Raw genomic sequence first — 10,059 nt, 5'->3', positions numbered from 1 at the left:
TCTTTTTTCTGTCTTAACCCTAGAATCAAACTGGAAAAACTTCCAGAAGCCACTATTACTGAATTCACTGTAACAGAGCTGAAGGAACGAGGAAGCATACTTTTACCTCACATCAGATTACCCTAACCAAAAGGTAGGGGTGAAGTGCGAGGCAAGAAAAATGAACTATAAGCCCTTTGATCTAAGTGAAAGATTATAACCAACCTCAAAGGTTCTGGCACTTTGCATGAAGGTGCTATTGCCTGTTAAGCTATGCATCTGCAAGACTGCACCTGACCCTTTTTCCAACTCTTACCAAAGAACCACATAATCCAGTGGCAGCTTTAAAAATGCTGACATTATTAATTGAAATGCATTATGAAAACTACTTTGTGTCATGAGGTGTCTTAGTTATCTAGTGCTGCTATAACAGAAATACTATAAATGGTTGGCTTTAACAAACAGAAATTTATTTTCTCAGAGTCTAGGAGACTAGAATTCTGAATTTAGACCAATAGCTCTAGTGGAAGGCATTCCCTCTCTGTCCACTCTGGGGGAAGGTCCTTGTCTCTCAGCTTCTGCTTCCTGGTTCCCCAGATATCTCCATGTATCTTGGCATCTATCTTACCCTCTCTCTCCTCTGCTTATTTGTTTAATCTCTTTTATATCTCAAAAGAGACTGACTCAAAATATACCCTATACTAATCCTGCCTCATTAACATAACAAAGACAACCCATTCCCAAATGGGATTATAACCACAGGCATAGAGATTAGGATTTACAACACATACTTTGGAAGGACATAATTCAGTGAATAACATTCCACCCTGTGGCCCCCCAAAATTAATCTCCTTGCAATATGCAAAACACATTAACCCCATCACATCATCCCAAAAGTCTTAAACCTACTCTAAGTCCAAAATCTCATTTTCTGAATCATCTAAATGAAATATGGGTGAGACTTTAGGGGGACCTCATACCATCAAGAAAGCAGTGCCAGGAGCAGAGCACGTCCTTTGGACAGGGGTCCCTGCGCCGAGAAGCTCCTAGTCCGGGGGGAACATTGAAGAGAAGGCTGACAGAGTGGAAAATCCTTCCCCTGGAGCTGATACCCTGAAACTGGACTTTCAGCCTACTTTGACTTTAATGGCGTTGTGAGTAGGGTCTGAAGCTACGAATCTAGTCAACTTCGAAGAGACCTGGACTGCGGAGCAGAAGCCGGCAAAGAAATGTCCTATCTTCTGGACCCACGTGTTCCCACTCCATGTCCCTTCGACATTGACGGGGATCATATGCGTCGGGCAGGAGAGATAACCTATGCAGATGCTCACAAGGGACGCAAAAACGAAGGGGTGATCGAATTTTTGTCTTACTCTGATATGAAAAGAGCTTTGGAAAAGTTGGATGGAACTGAAGTCAATGGCAGAAAAATCAAATTGGTTGAAGACAAGCCAGGTTCTAGACGACGCCGGTCCTACTCCAGGAGCCGGAGTCATTCAAGGTCTCGCTCTCGAAGCAGACATTCCCGTAAGAGCAGAAGCCGAAGTGGAAGCAGCAAAAGCAGTAATTCCAAGAGCATATCTCGATCCAGGTCACGTTCTCATTCCCAGAGCAAGAGCCGCAGCCGTAGCCAGAGCCGCAGCCGGAGCAAGAAGGAACAAAGCAGGAGCCCCAGCAAGGATGACAAGAGCCCTAGCCGCAGCCGCAGTGCTGACAAAAGCTGCAGTAAAAGTAAAGACCAAGCCGAAGAGAAGATCCAGAACAATGACAACGTTGGGAAATCCAAGAGCCAGAGTCCCAGTAGGCATAAAAGTAAGAGTAAAAGTAGGAGCAGGAGTCAAGAGAGGAGAGTGGAGGAGGAGAAGCGAGGGAGTGTGAGCCGAAGCAGAAGCAGGGAGAAGACGAGTCAGGAGCAAAGCCTCCTCGAGAGCAGGAGCCGAAGCAGGAGCAGGAGCAAAGGAGGCAGCAAGAGCCGAAGCAGGAGTTGCAGCAAAAGCAAGGACAAGAGGAAGGGAAGGAAGAAAAGCCAGGAGGAGAGCTGCAGCCGAAGCCGCAGCCCCAGCAGGAGCAAGCGGAGCAGGAAACAAGGCGGCAAGCGAGAAAGCAAGTCGGGCAGCAGCAAGAAGAAGGAAGACACCGATCGCTCCCAGTCCAGAACTCAGTCCCGCTCCGTGTTGAAGGAGCGGAAGCATCCCAAGTCCGAGTCTGGCCAGAGGGAAGGCCAAGGAGAGAGTGAGAATGCAGGCATCAACCAGGAGACCCGGTCCAGGTCGAGGTCCAATTCGAAATCGAAACCAAACCCATCAGAATCGGGCTCTACATCAAAGTCAGCCTCAAAAACCCGGTCTCAGTCCAAGTCTAGATCCCGGTCTGCTTCCAGATCTCCCTCCCGGTCTAGATCTAGGTCCCACTCAAGGTCCTAACTGGCTACGACCACAGTTGGAACTACCCAAGAAGTCTTTTGTACATGTTTGGTAGCCATAGCACAAGTGATTGAAGTAGACCACACGTCACTGCTGTACATTTTTAACTCCCCTAATGGTGTGTCTGTAATTGTTAAATCTCAGTGCTTCCTCTCCATAAAGCCTCCTGGCACCAGGCCTTCCTGCTCGACTGAAAAAAAATCTTCTCTTTGAAACCCTCCCTTTATTCACGGCCCAGAGTAGAATATCCAAAATGCCTTGGCTTTCAGGCCTGGCCCTTTCTACAGGGAGCTCAGTACCTGGACACCATTAAGGCTGGAATGATGACATAGGTAGGTATGGTGAGTTCAACTGTTTTCGCCCTTGAATTGATGCCCTTTGATGTATGCCATTTAGTGAACGTGCTAAGTCTTAAGTTTCCTACCACTTTGGTTTCATATTTTTGGACTTAACAAAGTTGTGAATAGCACAGTCGAGGAAAATTGATACCTGCAGTAACCCACAGAAAATAAACTGTAGAGTTCCATATTCTGGTATTGTGACTATATTGTTTTATATTAAAAAAATAAAAAGAAAAGAAAAGAATTTATTTATTTATTTATTTTTTAATTTTATTTTTCCCCATCTTGCAAAGTATAGTGCCCCCTGTTTCCATTAAATTTGAATAAAGATTATTTTTGCTTGACAAATTTTTTAAAAAAAAAGAAATATGGGTGAGACTTTAGATGTATTCCATCCTGGAACAAAATTCCTCTTCATCTGAGAATCTGTGAAATCTAGAATACCGGTCATCTGCTTCCAAAATATGATGGTAGAACAGGCACATTTCCATTACAAATCGTAGAAATTGGAGGGAAAAAAGGGATAACGGGCATCACGCAAGTCCAAAGCCCAGTAGAATAACTTACATTAGCTCTCAAGGCTTTAAAATAATCCTCTGTTCTCTGAGACCATCTGGGCAATGTCCTTGCCTTCTAGCCAAGAGTGGATTATTTGATAAACAATGTAAGCATGGGCTTAATTGTGCTTACTTAAACTAATCTGCAGTGACAATTTCACATGAGTTTCACCACACCACATAGAAGTGAAACCCATGTAAAATTGTTCACTACAGATTAATAAGTAACCACAAGTAAGTAAGCCTGTGCTCACCTTGCTTACTGAGTCATCTGCCCCTGTCAGGGACTGTAAATTTGAAGAGTAGTTTTGACTCTATAGGAAGGTGCTGTGGTTTTGGGAGACGGACAGATGCCAGCCATACCTAGAAGCAGAATACTTGATGTGATGAAAAAAATGTACAGTTGTTCAACACAGATTAATAAGTAAGCACAAGTAAACCCGTGCTTACCTTTCTTATTGGATAATCCACCCCTGTCCCTGCTAGACTCTGAGTGTTGGCCACACCCTCTGGATTCTGGGTAGAGGCCTCTCGGCCCTGGGCTTCAGTTCTGCCTTCCAGGCCCATTGGGATGGCAACACTGCTCCCTTGGCTTTGGGTGGCCCCATTCTCCTAGTCCATCTGAGTGGCAACCCTATCCTCTTGGGCCCAGCAGGCCCCATGTTTCTGCCCCTTGGGCATGGTAGCCCTGCCCCCTTAGCTTTGGGCAGTAGCCCTATCCCCCTGGCACACTTTAACAGTAGTCCCACACTCTGGAACTGAGTTGGGAAAGATTCGACTCTTTGAAACCTAGGAGGCTGTGACCCTACTCTTTGAGATTCAGGAGACCATGGCCCCACCTTTTGAAACCAAGAAGGCCCTGCTTCCCATGCTCCTTCCAACAGTTCTGCTGATCTCCAAGCTGCTCCAGGGATGGTCCTTTTCTTTTCTTGGAGGACAAAAGATGTAGCTCCTTTGGCCTGTTTCCTGCCTACAGAATTTCAAGATGCAGACAGAGTTCTTTCCTTTCATTCTTTCTCTGTCCCCTTCAGTCTAAGCTGATAGGTTCTCTGCTGTGATAGTTGGTTAGATCCATCAATCACAAGCTTAATCTATTTAAAAAAAGATTGTGTAGCTATGTCCTTGGTGAACGTTCTAGGGTTCGTGTCCTTAATTTGTACAACAGAATTTTCTAAAACTTTAAGTTTTGTTTTCATTTTGCACAGTTCATTTTGAAGTCCATCTCTTTCCTCTCATATTTTACTGTAAGTGGCGAGGAGAAACTACATGGCCCCTTTAAGATCTTGCTTAGAAATCTCGTCAGCCAGACACCCAAGTTAAAAGTTCTGCCTTCCACCAAACATTTGCACATAATTCAGACAAATTCTTTGCCACTGCATAAAAAGCATCATCCTTCCTCCATTGCCCAATCACATGCTCATAATTTTCTTTTAAAGCCTCACCAGCAGCACATTTAATGTCCACATTTCTAGCAACACTCTGTTGCTGGTGCCATATGTATTATATAAGACAACAGAGACTTTCTCTATGGCTCTCCTCGCTTCCTTTGGAGCACTCACTAGAACTGCCTTTGACATCCATATTTCTACTAACGGTCTCTTCAAGGCAATCTAGGTTTTTACTATTAGGCACCTTAAAACTCTTGCAGACTACACCCATTACCCAATTCCAAAACTGCTTCCACATATTAGGTATCTTTTAGAGCAGAACACTACTCCTGGTACCAAATTCTTAGTTATTTAATGCTGCTATATACAGAAATACCATAAATGGGTGGCTTTAATAAACAGAAATTTATTTTCTAACAGTTTAGGAGACTAGAAGTCTGAATTCTGAACGTCACCTCTAGGGGAATACTATCTTTCTCTGTTGGCTGTAAGGGAAGGTCCTCGTCTCTTTAGCTTCTACTTCCTGGTTCCTTGGAAATCACCATGTGTCTTGGCATATATCTTGCCCCATCTCTCCTCTGCTGGCTTGTTTAATCTCTTATATCTCAAAAGAGATTGGCTCAAGATACACCCTACACTAATTCTGTCTCATTAACATAACAAAGACAACCCATATTTTGGGGGGACATACTTCAATCAAAACACAATGCTTCCACAATTTTGTGGATTTGAAATTAATAGTAAATTATCAAGGAACCACCCTATAATGATGCTTTATTTTATACTAGATCAGTTATATATTTCATTCCAAAAAACAATTATTGTACACTTGCTATGTGACACAGAATAGTTTTCATAATGAACTTCAACTAATAATATCAATATTTTCAAGGCTGCTGCAGGATTTTATAGTGCTTTTGTAAGAGATAGAAAAAGGGTCAGACGCAGTCCTGCAGATGCACAGTTTAACAAGCAATTGCACCTTTGGGCAAAGAACGAATACCCCTTCCTTCAGGTAGATGTAGCCCTCAGCAGCCTGGCACATTGTTTGGTATATGGGGGTGAGCCTCATTTCAGCGTCTACTCCCTCCCTTGGCCAGGAGCCTTTGGGCAGTGTACAAACCATACAACTAAATGCAATGGCAAGGTCCTGTGACAACTTTCTTATCACTTCATTGTATACAATTCATTCATTCAACTGTCTAAAGGCAATCTTTCTTTGGTGATACAGGGTCAAATAAGGAATCTATAGTCTAATTGAGGATATAAGACAAGTACCCACAGGGTCATCATGAGTCAGAATTGACTCTAAGGCAACTAACAACCACCACCACCAAAATAATACAGTGCAAGGCAAAAAGTTATGTGTCACAAGGGAAGGGCCAATGAAGTACTATAAAAATTCATAAGTGACAGAAAATACTCCTGTCTTGAGGAATTAGAGAATGTTTCAACAGAATGTGGAATGTGAACCCAGTCTTGAATGATCGGTATGATCTGGTCACATAGAGATGGGAACAAAAATATTTAGGAAGTGCAATATGTAATAAACAAACAATAATTTAGTTGGTCAGAAGCATATGCTATATGAATGATAAAAAACAAAACAAAACAAAACCCAAAGCCGTTGCTGTCAAGTCAATTTGGACTCATAGCAACCCTATAGGACAGAATATAACTGCCCCACAGGGTTTCCAAGGAGCAGCTGGAGGATTCAAACTGCCAACCTTTTAGTTAGCAGCTGAATGCTTAACCTCTGAGCCACCAGGGCTCCATATGAATGATAGCAGTAAAGAAAAAAAAAATGGAGAAGCAGGTTGGGGTCAGATTATAGAAACCTCATATACTAAGCTAATAATGAGTTTGGCTATTCATTTGTGGGCAAACGGAGCCATGACATGATCAAAACTTTCCTTCATGTATATGAACTTGGCAGTGTATAAGAACTGAGATTAGTTAAAGGCAACTGCAGAGGATGACAGAGAAGGTAATTAGGCAGTGGGAATGGGAGGACTATGTGAGCATCAGAGACAATAGGTTTAGCAACTGAATAAATGTGGATGGTAATCGAAAGAAGATGAAGATGACAATAAGTTTTCATGCCTGTGTGAAAGACTGGTAAGTAATACCTTTAACATAAGTAAGGACCACAGGAGGAAAAATAAACTTTGCAAAATAACCAGTTGCTTGACACATAACAAGTTTGAGGTGCCAGGAGACTTCTGGATATAGAGGCCCACAAGGCAGCAGAACACACAGAACTAGAACTTGGAGAGAAAACAGAGCTGAAGCCATACATCCGGGGGTCACCAATAGAGAGGGAACTGCACTCTGCCAATGGAGTATGAGAGACACCGAAAAAGAGCCAAGAACAAAACTCTAGGGAACACCTACAAGTGGTGGCAGGAAAAATGTGACCAAAAAAAAAAAAAGTGGTTAGAAAGGGAGAGGATAACCAGAAAAGTATACTATCACCAAGGCCAAAAAAGAGATTTTCAAGAATCAGCAATATTGAAGGTTATAGAGCACTAATAAGTACCCTGCCTAGCAATCAATTCTTTAAGGCCCTCTGTCAGTTCTTACAAAGCAAAGGCATTAAACAGAAGGGGGCCTTCAGACAACCCACTTAGGACAAGAAAAGTGACCTTTTTAGAATTAATAATCCCTTAACTTCCTAAAGGGATAGGTTAATAATCATAGAGACCAAAGCCAGGCCAGGATCACCAGAGAACATTGCAAAGCATGAAGCAGGCAGAAGACTCCAAGCCAGCAAGTCCTTCTGGGAAACTAATATCGGCTCAATCTAGGCAGCCCGGCCCAACCCCACCCTGCCTAGAACACTGGAAGAGAGGTTGGATTCTTAGTGGTATATGACACACAACAAACACATAAGGGCAAAACTAGGTTTTAAAAAGGTTAAGCATGAGGTAATGGAGGCATAGGCATATGCCAGTTTCTAAGAGTTTGATAAGGAATGGAAGAACAGTTTGAAAGGCTAATGAAAAAGGTTTTTGTTTTTTAATTTGAATTCCTGGTAGATTGAGTGGGAAAGATATGGGGAAGATGGAAGATAAGGAGATAATGAATGGGGCCAGATTCTTGAGCTCACAATGGAAGAAGGGATCAAGAACACAAGTGGGAAGGTTAACCTCCAAGAAGAATGATATTTATTCTTCTAAAATGAGAATGAAAGAGAAAGTACGAGTAAAGATACTGTTCAGCTGAAGAGGAATGAAGTTAGGAAGCACATGTTTGCTTCAATTTTCTCAGAAAATCACAACCCAAGGTTATCTGAGAAGAATGAGGGTGGAGTAGGAGAGGGTGCACTTCAGCAGAGTGGAAACTAGTCTTATCAAAAAAACCCATATGAGGACAGTAAGTTGAAGATAATGGTGATGGAATAATTTGGAAAAGGATAGTGAGAATAGCAGCACAACTGGAAGAATGTAATCGATGTCACTGAATTGTACATGTAGAAATTTTTGAAATGGTGTATTTTTGCTATGTATACTTCACCAAAAAAAAAAAGGTCCTCCAAGGTTGAGAAGGGAGAGTGTTGACATGTCGTGGGGTTGTTAACCAATGTTATAAAACAATACGTGTACTGACTGTTTAATGAGAAACTATTTGTTCTGTAAACCATCATCTATAGTTAAAAAACAAAACAAAACATGTGAATCCAGTAAAAAGATAAGCTAAAGGATGTAACTCATTCCTAAATTTAATAGTTACAATTCCACTGACATCCAATTTATCAGCACTAAGTCAACTACAGAATCCTGGTGGTGCAGTGGTTAAGCGTTCAGCTGCTAACCAAAAGGTCAGCAGTTTGAATCCACCAGCCACTCCTTGGAAACCCTGTGGGGCAGTTCTACTCCGTCCTATAGAGTAACTATGAGTTGGAATTGACTAGACGGCAGTGGGTTTGGTTTTTGTTTTTTTTTAAGTGAAATACATGCTATAGTTTCCCTCCAATTTCCCAATTTAAGGAACAATAAAGGATGAGGGAAGAAAGAGGTCATGGAGTCCTGAGATATAAAATTTGACTAGCATTATACCACCAAAAATGAGCTTAGCGTTATAACCACAGTCAGATGGCGATAATTCTATTTCCCTGCCTTTCTTTGCTGGATCAATTTTCTGTTTTTTCCGTGGTTGGTACTTTTATGAAAAGTTCTTGCTTGAATCAGTTAAGAACACAACATTATTTTTTAATAGACGAACAACTCCCACCCAACTCAGAGCTGGCGCACATACTCTTTTTCTAAGGTGTATCATACTTGAATTTTCCTAGTTTCTACAGGAAATCAGAATTACACAAAAATTTTATGTTGGGAAATTATATTACTCTTACAATAAATCTTTAAAATTAGTTTGTGAGCTCATGTTCTGGAGCCTGGAAGAAAAACAGGATCTAAAAAGAACACAGAAAGAAAGGACAAAGAAGGAAGTAGGCTGAATGAAGGAACAGAGAACCTTGAGTTATAAATAACTTGGTTTAAAATGTCAAGGAAAACCAGTCTCAAAGTAATCTCTTTTTACATGGTTATGAAGCTTGTTAATAATGGAAAGTACTTTAGACATTTAATTTTCAGATTTAAACAAAGCCATTTACAGCAAACAAACAGCATTTGTAACAAAACTTACTGAGGTAGAGTAATTTATTGAATAGAAAAATCTCTGTGTAGTTCAGTTAATCACAATGGATTCCAGTATCTTTATAAAATGCATTTTACCACAACTCTAAAGACTTATAAAACATAGAGTATGAGGAGAAATGATTACAATCTTTTTTTTTATTGTTCTAATTAAATGAAGTTTACATTTCAAGTTAGTCTCCCATACAGAAATTTTTTTTTTTTTACATACATTGTTATGAGACCCCAACCGCTCAACCTATTCTGCAACAGCACACTCCTCCCCTCCACCCCTGATTCCCCATGAACATTCAACCAGCCCCTAACTCTCTCTGCCTTCCCATCTCACCTCTGGACAGAAGCTGCCCCTTTGGTCTCTTCATCTACTTGACTAAGAGGCGCATTCTTCACAAGTATCACTTTACGTCTCACAGTCCAGTCCAATCCCCGTATGAACAGTTGGCCTCGGAAATTGTTTTAGTTCTGGGGTGATAGAGAGTCCAGAGGCCATGCTTTCCGGGGCTCCTCCAGTCGCAGTCAGACCATTAAGTCTGGTCTTCTTACTAGAACTTGAGTTCTGCATCCCATCGTTCTATCACTCCATCAGGGAACCTCTGTCGTGTTCCCTCTCAGGACGTTCACTGGTGGTAGCCAGGCACCATCTAGTTCTTCTGGTCTCAGGCTGATGAAGTCTCTGGTTTATGTGGCCCTTTCTGTCTCTTGGGCTAATACTT

General features: G+C 41.7%; 1 pseudogene; it reads left to right on the top strand.

Moving 5' to 3' along the window:
* The first annotated feature begins 1,250 nt into the window (after positions 1 to 1,250).
* LOC105756283 (serine/arginine-rich splicing factor 4 pseudogene) lies at positions 1,251 to 2,570 on the top strand (annotated as a pseudogene).
* Positions 2,571 to 10,059: the final 7,489 nt, after the last annotated feature.

This window comes from Trichechus manatus, unplaced genomic scaffold (assembly GCF_000243295.1).
Source record: "Trichechus manatus latirostris isolate Lorelei unplaced genomic scaffold, TriManLat1.0 scaffold00044, whole genome shotgun sequence".
NCBI classification, from domain to species: Eukaryota; Metazoa; Chordata; class Mammalia; order Sirenia; family Trichechidae; genus Trichechus; species Trichechus manatus.
This window is presented reverse-complemented; position numbering and strand designations above follow the sequence as displayed.